Raw genomic sequence first — 23,255 nt, 5'->3', positions numbered from 1 at the left:
GGTAAGCTGGGACGAAGTGAGAGAGTAGCACTGACATATATACACTACCAAATGTAAAATAGATAGCTAGTGGGAAGCAGCCGCATAGCACAGGGAGATCAGCTCAGTGCTTTGTGTCCACCTAGAGGGGTGGGATAGGGAGGGTGGGAGGGAGATGGAAGAGGGAAGAGATATGGGAATATATGTATATGTATAACTGATTCACTTTGTTATAAAGCAGAAACTAACACACCATTGTAAAGCAATTATACTCCAATAAAGATGTTAAAAAAATAAAAGATAAAATAAAAAATAAACTCGCTGCCCCAAAATTTATAACCAAAGTTATATATATTAAAATACTTTTGTGATGAATTAGTCTGACATAATTGTGATATATATAATGAGGATGTCTTGACTTTATCAGTTATTTTAAATTGTGGTGAAATATACATAAGATAAAATTTGCCATTTAACCATTTTGAGGTTAATACAGTTCAGTAGTGTTAAGTACACTCACATTTTGGTACAAGCAATCTCAAAATTTCTTTTCATCTTGCAAAACTGAAATGCTACACCCATTAAACAATTCATTTCCCCTTACCCTGAGTCACTGGCAACTAAACTCCTTTCTCTCTCTATGAATTTTTGTACTCTGGGTACTTCATATAAATGGAATCACACAGCATTTGCCTTTTTGCATCTGTTTTATTTCACTTAGCAGAATGTCCTCAAGGTTCATCCATGTTGTAGCATGCATTAGAATTCCCCTCCTTTTTAAGGCTGAATAATACTTCATTGTATGTACACACCACATTTTGTTTATCCATTCATCCATCGATGGACACCTGAATTGTGCCAACTTTGGAGCAATTATGTATAATGCTGCTATGAACATGGTTGTGCAAACACCTCTTTGAGACCCTGCTTTCAATCCTTTTAGGTATATACACAGAAGTGGGATTGCTGAATCATATAGTAATTACATTCTTAATTTGGGGGGAACTGTTATACTGTTTTCCATGGCAGCTGCACCATTTTATATTTCCACAAAGAGTGCACAAGGACCACAATTTCTCTACAAGGTGACTCCATTTTTTCAACTATCTCTAAATGTTATCACATCTTGGTCTCCATTTTCTTTTAGCCTTTCTTATAAATTGTAAATATCCTATTTACATACCCGTATTTACCTTTGAACAATTTTTTAAAACTAATATTCACTGAGTGCCTACCTTGGTCTTGGGGATTTTTTTTTTTATGGAGCAAGCACTAGCCCCTAAGCTCTAGAACCTCTCTGACTAGTATAATATGTATAAAAATACGTGAAAATTACAATATGATATGAAATTGTCTCATATACATATGTAAAAAAATACTGTAACAATGTCAGTTGATGTTTCAAAGAGAATACAGCATTGTGGGTTGTTTTTTTCCTAACATCTTTATTGGAGTATAATTGCTTTACAATGGTGTGTTAGTTCCTGCTGTATAACGAAGTGAATCAGCTATACATATACATAGGTTCCCATATCTCTTCCCTCTTGCATCTCCCTCCCACCCTCCCTATCCCACCCCTCTAGGTGGTCACAAAGCACCGAGCTGATCTCCCTGTGCTATGCGGCTGCTTCCCACTAGCTATCTATTTTACATTTGGTTGTGTATATATGTCAGTGCTACTCTCTCACTTCGTCCCAGCTTACCCTTCCCCCTCCCCATGTCCTCAAGTCCATTCTCTACATCTGGGTCTTTATTCCTGTCCTGCCCCTAGGTTCTTCATGACATTTTTTTTTCTTAAATTCCATATATATGTGTTAGCATATGGTATTTGTCTCTCTCTTTCTGACTTACTTCACTCTGTATGACAGACTCTAGGTCTATCCACCTCATTACAAATAGCTTAATTTCGTTTCTTTTTATGTCTGAGTAATATTCCATTGTATATATGTGCCACATCTTCTATATCCATTCATCCGATGATGGACACTTAGGTTGCTTCCATGTCCTGGCTATTGTAAATAGAGCTGCAATGAACATTTTGGTACATGACTCTTTTTGAATTATGGTTTTCTCAGGGTATATGCCCGGTAGTGGGATTGCTGCATCATACCGTAGTTCTATTTGCAGTTTTTTAAGGAACCTCCATACTGTTCTCCATAGTGGCTGTATCAACTTACATTCCCACCAACAGTGCAGGAGGGTTCCCTTTTCTCCACACCCTCTCCAGCATTTATTGTTTGTAGATTTTTTGATGATGGCCACTCTGACTGGTGTGAAGTGATACCTCATTGTAGTTTTGATTTGCATTTCTCTAATGATTAGTGATGCTGAGAATCCTTTCATGTGTTTGTCGGCAATCTGCATATTTTCTTTGGACAGCTACATGTAAAAGAATGAAATTAGAACACTCCCTAACACCATACACAAAAATAAACTCAAAATGGATTAAAGACCTAAATGTAAGGCCAGACACTATAAAACTCTTAGAGGAAAACATAGGCAGAACACCGTATGACATAAATCACAGCAAGATCCTTTTTCACCCACCTTCTAGAAAAATGGAAATAAAAACAAAAATAAACAAATGGGACCTAATGAAACTTAAAATCCTTTGCACAGCAAAGGAAACCATAAACAAGATGAAAAGACAACCCTCAGAATGGGAGAAAATGTTTGCAAACGAAGCAACCGACAGAGGATTAATCTTCAAAATATACAAGCAGCTCATGCAGCTCAATATCAAAAAATCAAACAACCCAATCCAAAAATGGGCAGAAGACCTAAATAGACATTTTGATCTAGACTGCTGAGAAGGAGTTTCAAGTTGAAAAGAAAGTGTAAGGGAAAAGTGCATTATAAACTGGCAATAACATATGTACAAAGGCAGATGGGTTTGAGAGACTGGGACCAGTTTGGTCCCCAAACGTATTAAATGTCATGCAAAATTCTTGTTTATGTTTGTATCAATGCATATAATTAAAATTTCATTCATGAAAGTATAAAATGGAATGGAGATAGAGTCCATCCCCCAGATTAGTTGCCTTTTGTAATCAAGCCCAACACACACCCAAGCATAACTTTGTTATTAGACCACCGTGATTTAGCCAGTCATCTGGGATTGTGACAGGGGCAGAAAGTAGATGCCCCACGGTCAATCTGATATGGAGTGTTTAAAGAAACCTAGGAACCATGTCTCCATTAATTTGATCATGTCATAGAACCACTGTAACCGTAAGTAAGGGTCTCTCTGTATGGGGCACCATGATAGACATTCCTTTAAGAGAGTCCTCATCATCCTTGCATGATTAAAATCAAAGTCACAGAAAACTGATGCAGACAGATTCCAAGAACATCTGAATATAAAGTTTCATCCAATTACATTTATTTATTTTACTTATTTTTGGCTGAGTCAGGTCTCAGTTGTGGCACGCGGGATCTTTGTTGAGGCATGCGGGATTTTCATCGTGGTGCGCCGGCTTCTCCCTAGTTGTGGTGTGCGGGTTTTCTCTTCTCTAGTTGTGGCGCGCAGCCTCCAGGGTGCATGGGCTCTGTAGTTTATGGCACGTGGGCTCTAGTTGAAGTGCATGAGCTCAGTAGTTGTGGCACAGGGCTCAGCTGTCCCGCAGCATGTGGGATCTTAGTTCCCTAACCAGGGATCAACCCCACATCCCCTGCATTGCAAGGCGGATTCTTTACCACTGGACCACCATCAAATTATAAACCTACACAAATGTGTATGTCATATATATATATATATAAATATATATCTATGACAGGTATACTTAGAGATATATATATATATATGGGGATATATATATACACATATATACACTAAAAATATTACTGAGATTTTATATATATATATATATATATATATATATAAAACTACTTAGCATACATATATCTTAAAGAAAGAATGCATACTGTAGAACAGAGGATAAGTAGGTGTCATTGGCAGGTATGTATATTAATAGAGTGGGTCAGTGGATCTTTGGGGAAAAGTCACTACTTCTTGCATATATCAGGAAAGTTCACTCAAGGATGTTTTGGGAAAGTTCAATTTTTAAAGATGATCTACACTTTGCACATAAAGAGCTAACCATTAAGGTAGTAAATCATAGATCACAGTTAGTTAACGTTACCTAGATAGCAGAAAAAGGCATTATTCATATGTAAAAAGTAAAAAATTTACTACCAAAGTAATGTTATCAGGTGTCTCATTATTTTTACCCATGGAAAGAATGATACACAAATCTTTCATTAATATTTGGGTGCATATAAGCTAACCTTTTTTCTCTATCCCCAGAGCCAACATTTGTGTAATTATTTGATATATATAATTTTTTTATCAAAAGCATTGGTGCACATCAGTGAGAACTTTCAACCACCTTGAAAATGACTTTTAGAATATTTCATTAGCAGACTGTCTTTCAGAGCCTGAGATGACATTCATGTTTCTTCATACTAGTCTTTCATCCATAAAACCCTTTGTTCTGCTGAACAGTTTTCAGACAATGTGGGCAATCAAAAAAAAAAAGGAAAGAAAGAAAAGAAAGCATCCATTCCAGCATTTGATCAGTCTTATTCAAATCCCATCTATTAATAATCTTTTTAAATCTTTCTAAGAATTTTATTTCCCTTCTTTCAGTATCATATTATTTCAAAAAAAAAAAAAACAAAAAACACCTCCCCAAGCTTAAGGAAATGGGAGCTTGATATTTCACAGGAGTGAGGCACAATTCATGGTTATATTTGATCCATTTTTATCACTTTCAATAAAGTATATGGGAAAATAACAGCTGTGTTCATTTCGAAGATTTATTTTTAATTACAGAAGATTGAATTTGCAGCACTCAAACAATTGGGGAAAAAAAACACTCAATTACTTAAGTAGCATTATATACACCAAAAAAATAATATGTTCAGAATGAACTAATCCAAATAGTAAAGTAGGTATTTTTCAGTATTTTAATAACCATCAAATGTTAAGTGATTATTTTGAGGAGCAATGTATTTATAACACATCCTGTAAAGTGGGTGTGTTTTGGAACCACAAAGACTCAGGACTATGTACAACATGGAAATCCACTGTGTCTAGTCTCCACAAGGCAAGAATCACGTTGACTCTCTCAACCCTTCCAATATTTATGTGCAAAATGTGTATCATTTCAGCTGATCTCTTTTGGAAGCTTAAAAATGAAGCTATTCCTAAACAAGTAAAATTTTAATGTATCTTGGCATGTGAAAGTACATGACCTGTGAAATATGTACATTTCAGAAGCAGAAAATTCTGCTTTTCCTACACAACTATGCCTACTAATCCTACTATGGTAATTTAAATAACTACTTGGAGAGCTTAGTCTTAAGGGTTAAAAACAAACCACTAAAATCTGAGAAACACCAAGTTCAACTTGATTTACTATCTTTTATATATTACGCTTCTGCCTGTCGTATAAAGGCCCCAGGGGCCAGACTGAAATGTGCCAGATTCCTTTTCATAATAGAGATTTTAATTTCACCTTTTGTTCTAGAACTTAGAATTTCCAAGTTTCGTTATGTTTTAACATTTCGTTGTTCAGGCTAGTTTGCTTTTATCATACTTTGTGATATTATAGTTTGTAAACGAAATAAAAAGTAGAATTTGGTTTCAAATTGCGTAACTTAGAACAGAGAAATGGAAATTGTCAAAAAATTAAAGGGTTAGAAGAAGCAAGATTCTTTCTATACTTTTCTTTCCAAAAATATTACCAAGAATTTTTAAATATGTCAAAATACCTCTTAAACAAGAGAACCATATCTAAAATAGTCATAGAGTACTTAAAGCAACTTTCTACCCCCTTCAGCCAATTAGACAGGAAATATTTCTCAGTCAGTCTTAGAACTCAGACACTGTAATAGCACGTTGGAAATGGAACCAGTTCAGATGGGAGAAAAACTACTTTCTAGAAAAGCCTTCCAAAGAAGCTTCATGGAGAGAAAGAGTTTAGCAATACACTTAAATTCACATGAGAGATGTTCCAGCATTTGTGCAAAGCTGATAGGACTTGTCAAATAAGAATCAAACTTTCTCTGGGTAGGAGGAGTCAAAACTCTTTTAAGGAAAACTACTTATGGGAGGAACAAAAGGAGTGATGAAAGTGAGATGTATAGCATATACTGAAGAGGGATGGGGCTCTACTGAAGAGATAAATAGCTTTTTTAGCTATTCTAAATGTAACTGATTGTGTTCATGCATCAGATTATGCCTTTGGGATGTTTTTAGGGTTTTGGACATTTGAACATTTTTGTATTCAATCATTGTCACTGAGCACCTGCTATGTTTCAAACACTTCACTAGGCACTGAGGTTATACAGATGATGGCTACACTTAAAATTTTGCAACTTTACAATGGTGAGAAAGGAATACACATACAGTAGAAACCATACTTGGAATTTTGAATTTTGACCTTTTCCCAGGCTAGCAATATGCAGTACAATACTCTCCTGATGCTGGGCAGTGGCAGAGAGCCGCAGCTCCCTACTTTGTCAGCCACGTGATCACGGGGGTAAACAACCGGTAACACTTACAACCATCCTGTACCCAGACAACCATTCTGTTTTTCACTTGCAGAACAGTATTCAATACATCATACAAGCTATCCAACACTTTATCGTAAGATAGGATTTGTGTTAGACAATTTTGCCCAATTTCGAGCTAATGTAAGTGTTCTGAGCACGTTTAAGGTAGGTTAGGCTAAGCTATTGATGTTTGGTAGGTTAGGTGTATAAAATGCGTTTTTGGCGATGGGTTTATCGGGACATGACCCCACTGTAAGTCAAGGAAGACCTGTAATGACATTTAAAGCAGAATCTCCAGTGGGGGAGACAGCATGTTACAGAGCTCATGTGCATATACAAGTTTCAATGAACATGCAGTAAGCAGGACATACATACATCTCCTTACAGATTGGTCCTAAGATGTCTCTTTTATTGACCTGGGCTTTATTGTTCTCACAGTTTTGGAAAATTACAGGGAGATCTTGCAAGGTACTGTTTTGAGTCTGTGACTCTATATATGAATAAGGGTCTGCCATCTTAACTCACATCTGCCAACCATTATCCAAAATTTATTTCCAGTCATTCCCTAAATGCTCTCCCTTAACGGTAACTCCTCCTCTTCACTTCTGTTCCATCCATGATTTACTCTCCACAATCTACCTTCTGCCCCAATACTGCCCTGACCTCAGTAAAGGGTCAAAACCTCTTGTGATGAATTCCAATAGATATTTCTCAGTCTGTGCTGTGTATATTTTGTTTGCCCCTCTTAGATCCACTCCCATCTCTCCTCCAACCTGCTCTACCCCAGAGGCTGACCTATGTGGACTATGTTCATTGACTGCCTTGCTTCTGATTGGGGTTGGCCGATAGAAAGCACAGGCAAGAGCAGCAAGGGGAGGAGTCAAGAGAGGGTCAGGGTAACTACCCTCCAGCACCTCCCTGCAAAGCCCCTCCATCACAGCTTAGAGCTCCTTCAGCGGCAGTCTCCCACAAAGCTCTCTCATGCCAGGTTCCGACAGTTGCTCCTTCCTCCTGCCCTGTTAGGCTGAGAAGCAATCACGGCATCACCCTTTACCAGCCCTGCTGAAAGGCACTGTCGCTTGGAGTTTCCCTGCATCTTTCTCACTCCTTGGTAAACGATCTCTTATTAAGCTCTCCTAAATTACCCAAGTTGAGAGTGCAATCTGTTTCCTGCTGGCAATCTGACAAACTACAGTCGTTATCTTACTTTCCTGCTCTCCAACATTTGATGCCAACGTCCACTCTCTCCTTATCTCTGACTCTACCTGCTTAGTCTCCTTAAAGAGTCTGTCTTAGTGTGGTCAAGCAAAAGTGACAACATTAATCTTCAACAGCCCTCCGCCATTAACATACACTCTGAGTAAGAACAATGTGCTTTGATGGAAACACAGCTTCAAGACAAGTTCCCTTACTGTCACTGAGACACACACACACACACACACACACACACAATCCAAATTAGTTTTGTGAAATAAAATTCATGTTTATGGCAAGACACGAAAAATTTAAGCATAAAAATTCTCTGCCCTTTGGCCTCCCCTCCCTTCCCACTGTGTACTGTGTATCCACATTACGCATCAACCAGACCTCCTCCATCAGCAGGAATACCTGCTCAACCATAAAGAGCAACATCCGCCTAGCATCAACAAGATGACTCTTTAAAAGATAACATTCCTTCTTCATCTTGTGAGGGGTCACACGACCCACCACGATGACACATAGATCTGGATTATGTAAACTGTCAATAATACGTTATTTGATGTACAGCCCTCTGTCTCAAAAAAAAAGCATATAACTGTGCCTTGATTTCTAACCAACGGAACAGTTCTCAGAGCTTTCTGAGATGCTTTTCCCCAGGTTACAATCCTCATATTTGGCTCTAATGTTATTGATTTTTTTCATCGACAGTTTTATGCCCCTAGGCGCCTACAAAAAATAAATTCTGATTCACTCTGACTTCTCTTCCTCTGTTTATCCCTTAAATACTGTTACTTTCTAGATTTACCTTTGACCTTTTCCATGCTTTTCTCTTTTTATTATATAGACTCTTTCTGTGAAGCTTCAAGTCTATGGCTTCAATTTCCACACATATGCTGAACACTTCGAAATTCTTAGCATACCAGTCTTCTCCACTCACCTCTAGTCCCAAATATCCTTCTGAGTACTGGGAAACTCCCTTTAGCAGTCCTCAAAGAACCCCAAACTCAACAAATTCAAAATTGCATCATCAAGTACCCTCCAAAACTTACTCCTTCTCCTGTCCCCTATCCCAGTGAATGGCATGGGTCTGTGCTCAGAATCCCAAGACAGAAATCTATGAGCTGTCCTTTATACCTCTTACTCCATTATCCTTCACCCATTACGTCAGCCAGACACGACCATTGGTTCTATCTTCTTAAATACATCTCAAATCTACCCCGTCTTCTTTGCCAGAATCAAACATTACCCTTCTATAATCCATCTTCCATATCACTTCTTTCTGATGTTTCTAAAGTCAATCTTATCCTGTCACTCTCCCTTTTTATTCTCCAATGACTATATATTACATTCAGGATAATACACTCCAACTTTCCAAAAAGATATGCAAGACCCCTGCCTACATTTCTAGGCTCAGAAAGCACACACACACCATAAAATCTAGTCGTTTTCAATCATTGTTTTATGATCATGTATACCTGTATGTGTACAGGTCTGTTTTCAGACCCTCTATTCTGTTCCAATGTTCTGTTTGTCTATCTTTATGCCAATAACTCACTGTCTTGATTATTACAGCTTTATAATAAGTCTTGACGCCACCAACACACACACACATACACACACACACACACACACACACACACACACACAACCCAGTCAGTTGAATACTATTACTACATGTATGTTATAAATGGGGAAACAAAGAGTTCAGGAAAATTGCTCTTTAACATCCAGCTTTTAAATGCTGAAGCCATATTTCAAACCTGGATGGTTTGATTCAAATTTATATCCACACCTGTATATCACAACATATTATAAGAATAACCACAAACTATAAACATTTTAATCATTATACAAGAGATAATAAATTTATATATTTTTCAAACTTTGGCTGTGTGATGATTAATTTTACATGTCAACTTGAATAGGCTAATGGATGCCCAGATAGCTAACAAAACATTAGTTCTGGGTGTGCCTGTGACGGTGTTTCTGGAAGACACTAGCATTTGAATTGGTGAACTGAGTAAAGAAAGATGAACCTTACCAATGAAAATAATCCAATCTGCTGAATAGCTAAATAGAACAAAAGGGTGGAGGAAAGGTGAAATTGCTCTCTCTCTCTCTCTCTCCTTGAACTAAGACATCTATCTCCTGGCTTAGGCATCTACAATCCTGGCTCTTGGGTTTTCAGACTCAGATCAGAACTTATACCATCAGCCCTTAACTCCAAACCAGCGATCAGGCCCTTGAACTCAGACTGAATTACACCAGCTTTTCTTGTTCTCAAGCTTGCAGATCATGGACCTGTTCAGCCTCCAGAACCACATGAGCTGACTTATATATTAATAAATATATCTATATCTATAGATAGATAGATGATAGATAGATAGATAGATCTTATTGGTTCTGTTTCTCTGAAGAATCCTTACTAATACAGGCTGTGACCTACAATAGAAATATAGTTTATATCACCATCACCATGCAGCACAACACACACACACGCACACGCATCAAGTACATAACTAAAACCAAAATCTAATGGCGAGTTATTTGTAGTGAGGTGGATGGACCTAGAGTCTGTCATACAGAGTGAAGTAAGTCAGAAAGAGAAAAACAAATGCCGTATGCTAATACATATATATGGAATCTTAAAAAAAAAAAAAATCTAATGGCAATATATTTACTGTTATTATAGGTGCTGTTTTTTGGTATTTTATTATTAATGCTTATGTAACTCAAATTAATTTTATGATTAATTAATAGATTTGACTTTCAATTAGAAAAACAAAATTATGTAATGTTAATTGGATCCATTTATTCTAAGACCTCCTTCTGAGATTGCAGTCTTTTCCCCGGCTTTTGTTGTGATTTTATTTGATTGAAATTTTACAGTAATCAGGTAGATCCAAAGACTAATTATAAGTTAGTTATATTTTTCCCAAACCTTGAAATTTTATTTATTATTGTAGTATTTGCTATTATTATTTACTTAATTTTTCAGCTTTGTGAATTTTATCACAAACTGGTATCTGATATATAATGTGGATTGATTGGAAATGTTCACTCTGTTAAGGACAGACCTCAATCATCCAGCACTTTCAGAAGACAAAAGTTCTGGTATGATATTCCACCAATTTACTGAAATCTCCTCAAAAAGAGATTATTTTGAAAATTATTATTAGAAGTTTACCTAATCTTAAGCACAAATAAATAAACTAAGTCATATTCTTTTCTTTTTTTTTAAAGAGAATTTTTTATTCGAGCCAAACTGAGGACGATAACACAGGAAACAGATTCTAAGAAGCTCTGAGAACTGCTCCATTGATCAGAAGTTAGAGATGCAGTTATATATATATATATTTTTTAATAAATTTATTTATTTTTGGCTGCGTTGGGTCTTCGTTGCTGTGTGCGGGCTTTCTCTCATTGCGGCAAGCGGGGGCTACTCTTTGTTGCGGTGCACGGTCTTCTCATTGCGGTGGCTTCTCTTGTTGCAGAGCATAGGCTCTAGGTGCGCAAGCTTCAGTAGTTGTGGCACACGGACTCAGTAGTTGTGGCTTGTGGGCTCTAGAGCACAGGCTCAGTAGTTGTGGCTCAGGGGCTTAGTTGCTCTGAGGCATGTGGGATCTTCCCAGACCAGGGCTCCCCTGCATTGGCAGGCGAATTCTTAACCACTGTGCCACCAGCGAAGTCCCAGTCTCATTGTTTTCTTATTTCAATATAATAATTTTACATTTTATTGTTTCTGATTATGCGGTATATCATTATTATTTTTATAAAGTGATTTTTAACTACCATCAATATTTGAGATTCATTGACAGTTATGGCTAGTCATGAACAAAGCATTATTTAACTTTAATAAATGAAAATATATGAGTGCAGTCAATTAGCTTTGCATAAAAAAGAAACGCATTTTTTATTTTTATTGATAAACTTTTCTATGTAATAGTTTTCCACTTAATGGGCTATTTGAAGGAAGATTGATATCAATTAATATGTCTATTAAGCACCACCATTTGCAAAAGTGATCCCTAATGATCTTGCTGTAGGCTATTTTGATAAACGTAAATGAAGTATCGACATTTTTTTTTATACAGCTAATATATAGCAAGAACTAAATTGGGCATTCCTTGCTTATGTAATTTTCATCTAATTATAGAACCATTAGATATATCTCTCAAATGCTCAATATTCTCTCTCCACAATCAACTCATGTTTAATTAAAAAGCAGTGATGAACTTGCTAACTGTGCATTAACTACTCACTCGTGATGTAAAATTAATAGCAGGTCTAAATTATTTTAAGTGATTTAAGGATTTCCAAAATACTTTCCCAACTTCAAAGGTACTTGATTCAAACAAACAGGAAATAAAAACTTCATTAACTAAACATTTTCCTGTTAAATAATAATGTTTGCATTTCCATTTATTTTAATCTTAGAATACAATATATTAACACTAAATTTTCAAAACAAGAAATACAAATGACCAGTGGTTATATAACATTTATTCACTGCTGGGTTTTTTTGTTTGTTTTTTGTGGTACGCGGGCCTCTCACTGTTGTGGCCTCTCCCGTTGTGGAGCACAGGCTCCGGACGCGCAGGCTCAGCGGCCATGGCTCACGGGCCCAGCCACTCCGCGGCATGTGGGATCTTCCCGGACCGGGGCACAAACCCGTGTCCCCTGCATCGGCAGGTGGACTCTCAACCACTGCACCACCAGGGAAGCTCCACTGCTGTTTATATACAGTAAAATGTAATTCAAAATAAAAAGGAGGAGGGAAGCCTATTTTGCTCTGAATTTCTGCCAGAAATATACCCCTCTGTGGATGGGGTTCTTACACAGTTTACCATTCTCTGTGTCTCTGCCCTGCTTGTCAGGTCATAGCCCATTGGGCTTGGAAATCCAGTTGACCTATGAAGGAGTGTGGAGCAAAAGCATGACCCAGGAGGTACATTCATGATGCTCTGACCCAATGATTGATATTATTTATCTAGAAGTTTAAATATGAGAAATAGAGAGTATATAAAGTTAATAATAAGAGCAGAAAGCAGTAAGAAATATTATGTAAGAAACCAAAACGGAAGAGTGCTGAAGTTTAGTAAAATTCTCTTACTTAAGATCAACTCTCTTGGCAAATTTAGAGTACACAATACAGCATTATTAACTATAGTCACAATGCTGTACATTAGATCTCCAGAACTTATTCATCTTATAACTTATATACCCTTTGACCAATGTCTACCCATTTCCCCCACACTCACCCCCTGGTATCCACCATTCTACTCTCTGCTTCTAAGAGTTTAGTTTTAGATTCTACATGTAAGTGAGATCATATACCATTTTTCTTTCTGTATCTGGCTTATCTCACTTAGCATAATGTCCTCCATGTTCACCCATGTTCTCACAAACGGCAGGATTTCATCTTTGTTTGTGGCTTAATAATATTCCAGTGTGTATGTGTATATTTATGTATGTGTGTGTGTAATTTTTTTTATTCACACTTCTGTTGAAGTACACAGGTTGCTTCCACGTCTCAAATGCTATAAATAATGCTTCAGTAAACATGAGGGTGTAGATATCTCTTCAAGATAATGATTTTATTTCTTTGGATAAAAACCCAGAAGTGGGATTGCTGGATCATATGGTAGTTTTATTTTTAATTTTTTGAAAAACCTCTATACTATTTTTCATAATAGCTGTATCAATTTACATTCTCACCAACAGTATACAAGGGTTTCCTTTTCTCCACATCTCACCAACACTCATTATCTTGTCTTCTTAATAATAGGTATCTCACAAGTGTGAGGTGATATCTTATTGTGGTTTTGATTTGAATTTCCCTGATGATTAGTGATGGTGAGCATCTTTTCATATACCTATTTGCCATTTGTATGTCTTCTTTTTAATATATATCTATCCAGGTCCTTAGCCCATTTTTCAATTGAGTTATTTGTTTTTCTGCTGTTAAGCTGTTTGAGTTCCTCTCTCTTAGTCTTTTCTACTATCTATGTCATTACTATATATAAAAGCTGAGTTTTTTAAAAATTTAGATAAAATAAAAAGTTAAAATAAATATATTTTTTTAATCTATTTTATTTATTTTTGGCTGTGTTGGGTCTTCGTTTCTGTGCGAGGGCTTTCTCCAGTTGCGGCAAGCGGGGTCCACTCTTCATCGTGGTGCACGGGCCTCTCACTATTGTGGCCTCTCATTGCAGAGCACAGGCTCTAGACGCGTAGGCTCAGTAGTTGTGGCTCACGTGTCCAGTTGCTCCGCAGCATGTGGGATCCTCCCAGACCAGGGCTCGAACCTGTGTCCCCTGCATCAGCAGACAGACTTTCAAGCACTGTGTCACCAGGGAAGCCCCTAAAATATATTTTTTAAATCTCTTACCAAGGGCAGAATGTGACCAGATCTGATAGCTAGAGTTGTACTTCATCTCGAAAAGCCTTCCTCTATCACATTCAGCATCAGACTCCTTGGTGCTTGGCTTTTCTATGATCCTATGAGGCCCGATTAACACAAGCTTCCTCACAAAATCCTCATTACATGAAGCAACGTAAGTGAAATCTGTTCCTTCCAACCAAATGACATCGACACAGTCAGATTCCCCTTTTTGTCCAGGACATTAATACATATTTACATAATTATCATAATCCCCAAGCATAATGATATACAGTATACATAACAATTCATACACTCTCAGTGAGAATGAAAATTATTCCACTTTCCTGCACAAAAATTTTACTTGTAGGAATTTATCCAAAAATTATAGTGAAGAGTAGGTGTAAAGTTTTAATGAAGAAATATTTCAGAGGTTTGTATATAAAATGCCAATAATAAGAGATTGTTAAAATAAATTGTAGTGTGATAGAATTGTATAGATTCAGTAAGAGTGGTATTATAAAAGAATCTTATTAGCCTAGAAATATGAAAATGAAGTAATAAATCACAATAAAAAATTATCATCCAAGAGTGTGGTTTCTTTTGTTCAAAATAAAATGCATATCTTAAATATTTGTATACAAATATATAATCTAGATAAGGACTTTGGCCAACATGTTGAAAGTGTCATTTCTTAGTGGTGAAATTGTGAGTGGTTTCATTTTCTCATATTTGCATGTCTGAATTTTCTAAATTTCTTCTCTAAACATGTTTAACTTGTATACTCAAGACAAATTAAAATTTAGAAATATGAAAGCAGTGATTGTCCCTAGGTGTTTAGGATTATGCTTTTCTCTTACTTCTTTACAATGAGCAAGTATTACTCCATTATTGAAAAATATATTATAATTTAAAAACAACAAAGGTATAATGTAAAATGAGAGAATGTTTGATTCCACACAAGACTTTATCAGGATTGTGATACCCTACATGAACAGATCCTACATGAACAGTTCTGTTGTTAAAACACACCACTGTAGAAACAATTTTTCCAAAAAATATAGTACAATATAAGTTGTTCAGTGGCAAGGATTTCCAATGACAAACTGATCTTTACAACCTCTGTAATACACAAAGGTAATCTTCCTCTTCAGATATAAAAAGCAAATTCCAAGGTATTTACGGTAAATCCACCATTGCTAGGATTGCCGCCAGGAATTGCCATTTGCCACCCTCATTGAATAAATCATTCTCTGTAGCCAGAAGTTTGGTAGTAACTCAAATATTGTCAATATATCTAATTCTATTGTTGCTAACATCATCAACAGAGAACTTATTTTCTATATGGCAATATGTAATGTGAAAGTTAAACATTTAAGCAAGAAAAATATTTGTTTTGGATGGCTACACGAATACTTTCAGTGTCATAGGACCAATCAAGGATTTCTGATAGATATACTTTCTAGAACTGCCAGTCCCTTACCATAGGGTTTTACTTATTTATTTTTCTTTATACAGGAGTCAAAATAATCCCAGCATTATGTCTATGCTAAATACATTTAATTTTTCTCTATAAAATCTCATGAATGTGTCCTCCTGCACGTCTGTTCTTTTCCAGATTCCATGTTTAATGGACCCCATTCCTCCCCAGGCCATTTTGACCTCTATGTTTGACCAACTCTCAATGAAACGATATTTCTCAGTAGACTGATGTCATGGATTTGACTCTTCAAAGTCAGTTAGTACTGCTGTATTCTGAGGCCATCAGACTTATGTTCTAATCATGGCCATCCATCTCACAAATGGTGATAGTGACAAAGGACTAAAAAAATCACTATTGAACCAAAACTAGCTTTTCCCAACTTACTGAAAAACAAATAGTAGCACAGCACCTTGAACACAGCAGTCACTCACTTATTCAACAAACACTGAGACCTGGCATGTGCCAAGCATGCTTAGAAGTTCTGGAAATACACAATTGAATACAACAATGTCATTGCCTTCACGTAGCTCACATTTTGAGATTGGCTTTAAACGTGGTAAAAGCGCCAATGTTCAGAATCTTTCATTCATGCCCCAAGGCAATCATTTTCTAACTGCTCGTTTGATTCTTAGTGGATTTTTTAAATACCTCAGGGACATCCAAAAGAGATCAAGTGAGGGTCCGCATACTCTTTCTTCTCCATTTTCTAGCATTCAGTTCTCTAAGAAACTATCTAATTCAAGCAGGGGGACTTTATTTGGCCTCCAACATATTATGGTTCTGCATAAGATTTCATTTGCCAGTTAGGTTCCATAAGAGGGAAGAAGCACAGGACATACACAGGGGAAAAGAAAAGATCCCAATGACAAAGATTTAGTAATGAACCTCCAAAGAAGCAGCTGTCACAAAGACCACAGAGTACCACTGCTTTCTGAATTGCAGGGCTTCTTAGAGGATATAGCCCTGTGCCTGCACAGACTCTAAGAACTTCTAGACAGAGGTGTGGCCAAGATGGAGCAGGAAGACCCTGAGCTCACCTCCTCCCATGGGCACACCAGAATTACAACTATTTACAGACTACTATAGATGAGAGTGACCTGAAGACTAGCGGAAAAGATTTTCTGCATCTAAAGATATAAGGAAGGAACCATAATGAGACAGGTAGGAGGGATGGCGACACAGTATAGTCGAGACCCACACCCCCTGGTAGGCATCCCACAAACAAGAGGATAATCACAACTACAGAGGTTCTCCCCAAGAAGCAAGAGTTCTGGGCCCCATATCAGGCTCCCGAGCCCAGCGGTCCTGCACTGGTAAGATAAGCCCCCAGAATGCTGGCTTTGAAGGCCAGTGGGGCTTGCATATGGGAGAGCCAGAGGGCTGCAGGAAACATAGACTCTGCTCTTAAAAGGTGAGTGCAAAATCTCACATGCTCCAAGATCCCGCACAGAGACAGTAATTTGAATGTAGCCTGAGATAGACTCACTTGCGGATCTTGGAGAGCCTCCCAGAGAGGCAGGAGGCAACTGGGACTTCCCCTAATGACAGAGACACTGGCGGCAGCCATTATGGGGAGCTTGATCTACCGCGAGGACACAAGTGCTGGCAAGTGCGATTTTGGAGTCCTCTCCCTAGCCTATTAGCGCCAGGGGCTTACCTGCCCACCAGCCCGTTGGCACCAGTTCTGGAACCCCCCAGGCCAAGCAGCCAACCATGTGGGGACATAGCCCCACTCACCAGCAGGCCAACACCAGCATCAGGACCCCCTGGGATCCCCTGGGACTCGACCTTGCCACCAAGCAGCCAGCAGAGGCTGCATGAGGCAGGAACCGGCAGCCAACCAGGCCAGAGGCCAGTCCCCCCTACCAACACATCCACAGTAGTCAGCCCCACCACAACAGAAGGGTTCACACGGCCCACACAGGGGGTACCCCTAGACCATATAGCTCTAGTGATCAGAGGGAAGTGTGCTGCTGGGCCCCATAGGACACCTCCTACAAAGGCCACTTCTCCAAGATCATGAAACAGGACTGACCTACCTAATACCTAGAAATAAAATCAAAGAAAAAAGCAAAATGAGGCAACAGAGAAACATGTTCCAAACATGTTCCAACCAAAGGACGAAGACCCCAGAAAAACTAAGTGAAGTGGAGATAAGCAATCTAACCAATAAAGAGTTCAAGGTATATGAAAAGACACACAACATCACTAATCATCAGGGAAATGCAAATCAAAACCATGATGAGATATCACCTCACACCTGTCAGAATGGCTATCATCAAAAAGAACTCAAATAACAAATGTTGGCAAGGATGTAGAGAAAAGGGAACCCTCTTACACCACTGGTGCAGCTACTGTGGAAAACAGTATGGACGTTTCTCAAAAAACTAAAAACAGAACTACCACATGACCCAGCAATTCCATTCCTGGGTATATATCTGAAAAATACAAAAGTGCTAATTTGAAAAGTTACATGCACCCCAGTGTTCATTATTTACAATTGCCAAGGTATGGAAGCAACCTAAGTGTCCATCAACAGATGACTGTATAAAGAAGATGCGGTATAGGGCTTCCCTGGTGGCACAGTGGTTGGGAATCCACCTGCCAATGCAGCGGACACAGGTTCTAGCCCTGGTCCACGAAGATCCCACATGCCGCGAAGCAACTAAGTCTGCGCGCCACAACTACTGAAGCACACGCGCCTAGAGCCATGCTCTGCAACAAGAGAAGCCACTGCAATGAGAAGCCCATGCACCGCAACGAAGAGTAGCTCCAGCTTGCCACAACTAGAGAAAGCCCATGTGCAGCAACAAAGACCCAAAGCAACCAAAAATAAATACAAATAAAATAAATAAATTTTTTTAAATGTGGTATACACACACACACACACACACACACACACACACTGGAATACTACTTGGCCATAAAAAAGAATGAAATTATGCCATTTGCAGCAACATGGGTGGATTCAGAGAGCATTATGCTAAGTGAAATAAGTCAGACAGAGAAAGACAAATACTGCATGATATCACTTATATGTGGAATCTAAAAAATATTTTTAAAAAACTAGTGAATATAACAAAAAAGAAGCAGACTCACAGATATAAGAGAACCAATGGGGAGAGGGAAGGTCACCAGTGGGGAGAGGGAAGTGGGGAGCGGCAATACAAGCATATGGGATTAAGAGGTACAAACTATTAGGTATAAAATAAGCTATGAGCATATACTGTACAGCATGGGGAATATAGCCAATATTTTATAATAACTATAAATAGAGTATAATCTTTAAAAATTGTGAATCACTATGTTGTACACCTGTAACATATATAATATTGTAAAGCAACTATAGTTCAATTAAAATTTTTTTAATTAAAGAAAATTTTTAAAGAGTTCAAAGTAATGATCATAAAGAAGCTCAACAAACTCGGGAGAAGAATGGATGAACACAGTGAGAAGTTTAACAAAGCATTAAAGGCTATAAAGAAGAACCAAACAGAGCTGAAGAATACAATAACTGAAATAAAAAATACACAAGAAGGAACTAACAGTAAATTAAATGATACAGAGAACAGTAGATTAGATGATCAGTGAACTGAAAGACAGAGTTGTAGAAATCATCCAAGCTGAACAGAAAAAATTTTCTTAATAATGATTGCTTAAGAGATGTCTGAAACAACATCAAGCATACTAAAATTGACATTATAGGCATCCCAGAAGGAGATGAGAGAGAGAAAATAGCAGAGAACTTATTTGAAGAGATAAAAGTTGAAAACTCCCCTAACCTGGGAAAGGAAACAGACATCCAGGGCCATGAAGCACAAAGAGTCCCAAACAAGATGAACCCAAAGAGATCCACACCAAGACACACTGTAATTAAAATGGCAAAAAATTAAAGATAAAAAGAGAATCTTAAAAGCAGCAAGGGAAAAGCAACTGGTTATGTATAAGGGAACTCCCATAAGACCATCAGCTGACTTTTCAGCAGAAACTCTGCAAACCAGAGAGAGTGGCATGATATATTCAAAGTGATGAAAAAACCTACAACCAAGAATACTCTACTGGGCAAGGCTATCATTCAGATTTGAAGGAGAGATAAACAGTTTTAAAGACAAGCAAAAGCTAAGAGAGTTCAGTACAATTAAACTGGTTTTACAAGAAATGTTAAAGGGATTTCTCTAAGTGTAAAAGACCACAAATAGAAATATGAAAATTATGAAACAAAAAATCTCATTGGTAAAGACAAATATATGGTATAGGTAGTAGATCAACCACTTACAAAGCTAGTAGGAAGGTTAAAAAACAAAAGTAGTAAAATCATCTATATCCACAACAAGTAGCTAAGGGATACACAAAACGAAAAGTTGTAAAATATGAAGTCAAAAACATTAAATGGGGTAGAGGGGAGTAAAAATGAACAATGCCCACTCTCACCACTTTTATTCAACATAGTATTGGAAGTCCTAGTCATAGCAATTAAACAAGAAAAATAGATAAAGGTGATGCAAATTGGAAAGGAAGAAAAAAAACTGCCATTGTTGAAGATGACATGATAGTAGACATAGAAAATCCTAAAGATACCACCAAAAAAAAAAGAAAAAAACCTATTAGAACTAAAAATGAATTCAGTAAAGTTGCAGAATACAAAATTAACACAGAGAAATCTGTTGTGTATCTAGACACTAATAATGAACTATCAAAAAGAGAAATTAAGAAAACAATCCCATATACAATTGCATCAAAAGGAATAAAATATATAGGAATAAATCTAACCAAGGAAGTAAAAGACGTGTACTCAGAAAACTCTGATTCTGTGCTTGACACTTATGTAGGAGATACCTGAAACGCATCTTTCCACTCCCTGCTACCTCAGACAGTTCTGATTTTTGAGACACTCATTAAGATTTTTCAAAAGGTCCCAAAGAACCAGCCAGCCTGTATCCTTGGCCAAGTTGTTTTCACATCCTTCTATTAATGGTCTTTCTTTCCCTGATCCACCACCCCAATCCTTCACACTTGTTCCCTAGAATCACATCCCCAAACTAACAGCCTGCAAATAAGCCTTGGATTTTGGCTCTGATTTAGCGGAAGGATAGCTTCTCTGTTGTCTTAGAAGGCAGCTTATAAGGAGTAATGTCAGCAAGATGGCAGACTAGAAGGTCTTAATGTTTGTCCCCCCACAAGAACAATTATGAAACAACTATATACCAATGAAAATAGCTCTAGGAGAGCTCCAGAGTGCTATGAAGAAGCTGCAACAAGTGGAGGACAAAATCTGAGGACGGCATAGGAAAAAGTATAGAGAGCATTTTACCTATGTCACCCCATTCCCTAGCCCAGCATAACTCTTCCTCCTATGGAAGAAAAAGAGGGCAAGAGATCCCAGCAGCCTTCACCACTGAGGATCCAAGCAGCCCTGACCACTTCGGTGGTCACTTGCAGCCTTGCCACTGAGGAACCCAGTCTTTGCTGATGTTGACATCAGCTGAGAGCTGTCTGGAGTCTACCCTGCTGCATTCTCCCCCCACCACCTGCCAGAGCCAGAGCCACCACTACACTTCCCCAGAGACAGGGCTGCAACACTCCACCTAGCTGGTATCCTTGTACCCACCCATAGGTGAAGGGCTTCCCCACCAAAGCCAGTCCATTAAGTTAAGAAGAGGTCATTGTGCCTTCAGATACACAGACATCAACATAAGCCTACAAGGAACATAAAAAATCAAGGAAACATGATGCTATCAAAGGAACATAATAGTTTTGCAGTATCCGACCCAAAGACATGGAGATCTATGAATTGCTGGAAAGGATTCAAAATAATTGTTTAAATAACCACCATTCTAATCTCTGCTTCTACAAGTCCAGCTGTTTTAGATTCCACATGTAAGTTATATCATTCAGTATTTGCCTTTCCCTGTCTGACTTATTTCACTTAGCACTAAGTTCTCAAGTTCCATCCATGTTATTGCTAATGGCAGGATGTCCTTCTTTCTCATGGTTGAATGATATCTGTAAATACATATATATGGGTATAAGTATATATATATATATATATATATATTTCTCATGGCTGAATAATACCTATATATATGGGTATTATTATCTATATATGGGTATATATATATACACACACACACATATATACACACACACATACACACACACCACATCTTTATCCATTCATGCCACTCAATAGCAAAAGAATAAACAATCCAATTTAAAAATGGTCATAGGAACTGAACAGACATTTTTCCAAAGAAGACATACAAATGGCCAACACACACATGAAAAGGTATTCAACATCACTAATCATCAGGGGAATGAAATCAAAACCACAATGAGGTATCACCTCACACCTGTTGGAATGGCTATTATTAAAAAAAAAAAAAGTAAGTGCCGGTAAGGATATGTGGACAAGGGAACCCGTGTACATGGCTGATGAAAATGTAAATTAGTAGAGCCATTATGGCAAACAGCATGCAAGTTCCTCAAAAAATTAAAAACAGAACTAACATGAGGTCTAGCAATTCTACTTCTGGGTATTTATCCAAAGGTATTGAAATCAGGATATTAAAAAGATAACTGCACCCTCATGTCCATTGCAGCATTTTTCACGATAACCAAGAAACGGCAACAACCTAAATGTCTATTAATGGATGAATGGATAAAGAAAATGTGGTATATACATACAATGGAATATTATTCAACCTTAAAAGAGAGGGAAATCTGTCATTTGTGACAACATGGCTCAACCTGGAGGACATTACGCTAAGTGAAATAAACTAGATTCAGAATGACAATGTTACCTAATTTCACTTATATGTGGAATCTAAAAAAGTCAAACTCACAGCAGCAGAGAATGGAATGATGGTTACCAGGGACTCTGGGTGGAAAAATCGGGAAATGTTGGCCAAAGGGCACAAACTTTCAGTTACAAGATGAGTAAGTTCTGGACATGTAATGTATACTTGAAGCTTACTACAAGGGTAGATCTTCAGTGTTCTTACCACACACACAAAAAAAGAAGGTGGTAACTATATGAGGGGATGGATATGTTAATTAGCTTGATTTTGATGGTTCCTTCACAGTGTAGGCGTATATCAAATTTTCAAATTTTACACTGTAAATATATACAAATTTTAATTGTCAATTATACCTCAGTAAAGCTGGGGGGGATAAAAAGAAGGCAGCTTGAGGCAGACAGAAGAACATAAGCCACACCATGCAGAAGTGGATTTCAACTTTAGTTTATAATTGGTTATCTGCATGACTTCAGACAAGGCTCATAATCGAGGCACCTTTTAAAAAGTGTGAAGAGTAAATAAGGTTTTATTGTTGTTAGCCTCCAGATTCCCAGACTCCCCTTTCCAACGCACAGCCATTTTTAGCAGGTTGTAGACTCCCTAGAGATAATAAAGTAGAAATTCAATGAAGTAGAAATTGAAGCATACAAATATTTTTCTGTAAATGATGTTTCCTCCTTTTTCCCAGAAGTTTACTTGTTTGCTTTGGAGGCTTTTTCACCTTTAGAATTAGATATCCTTACCTAATATGCCTTGCAGGCAATGTTAGTTCTAAGCGGTTACCATTATAAGAACATTTCAGATTCTGCAGTGCAGGTCCCTTTAATTTTTCAACGAAATATCTGGACTTGGCCAT

At 37.6% G+C, this 23,255-nt stretch overlaps 2 pseudogenes; one reads left to right on the top strand and one right to left on the bottom strand.

Annotated features, from left to right (window-relative positions):
- LOC132416511 (small nuclear ribonucleoprotein-associated protein N pseudogene) overlaps positions 1-23,255 on the bottom strand; it is a 240,505-nt pseudogene that overhangs the window by 5,209 nt on the left and 212,041 nt on the right.
- Positions 6,779-23,255, top strand: part of LOC132416051 (Y-box-binding protein 1 pseudogene) — a 35,676-nt pseudogene continuing 19,199 nt past the window's right edge.

This window comes from Delphinus delphis, chromosome 20 (genome assembly GCF_949987515.2).
Source record: "Delphinus delphis chromosome 20, mDelDel1.2, whole genome shotgun sequence".
NCBI classification, from domain to species: Eukaryota; Metazoa; Chordata; class Mammalia; order Artiodactyla; family Delphinidae; genus Delphinus; species Delphinus delphis.
This window is presented reverse-complemented; position numbering and strand designations above follow the sequence as displayed.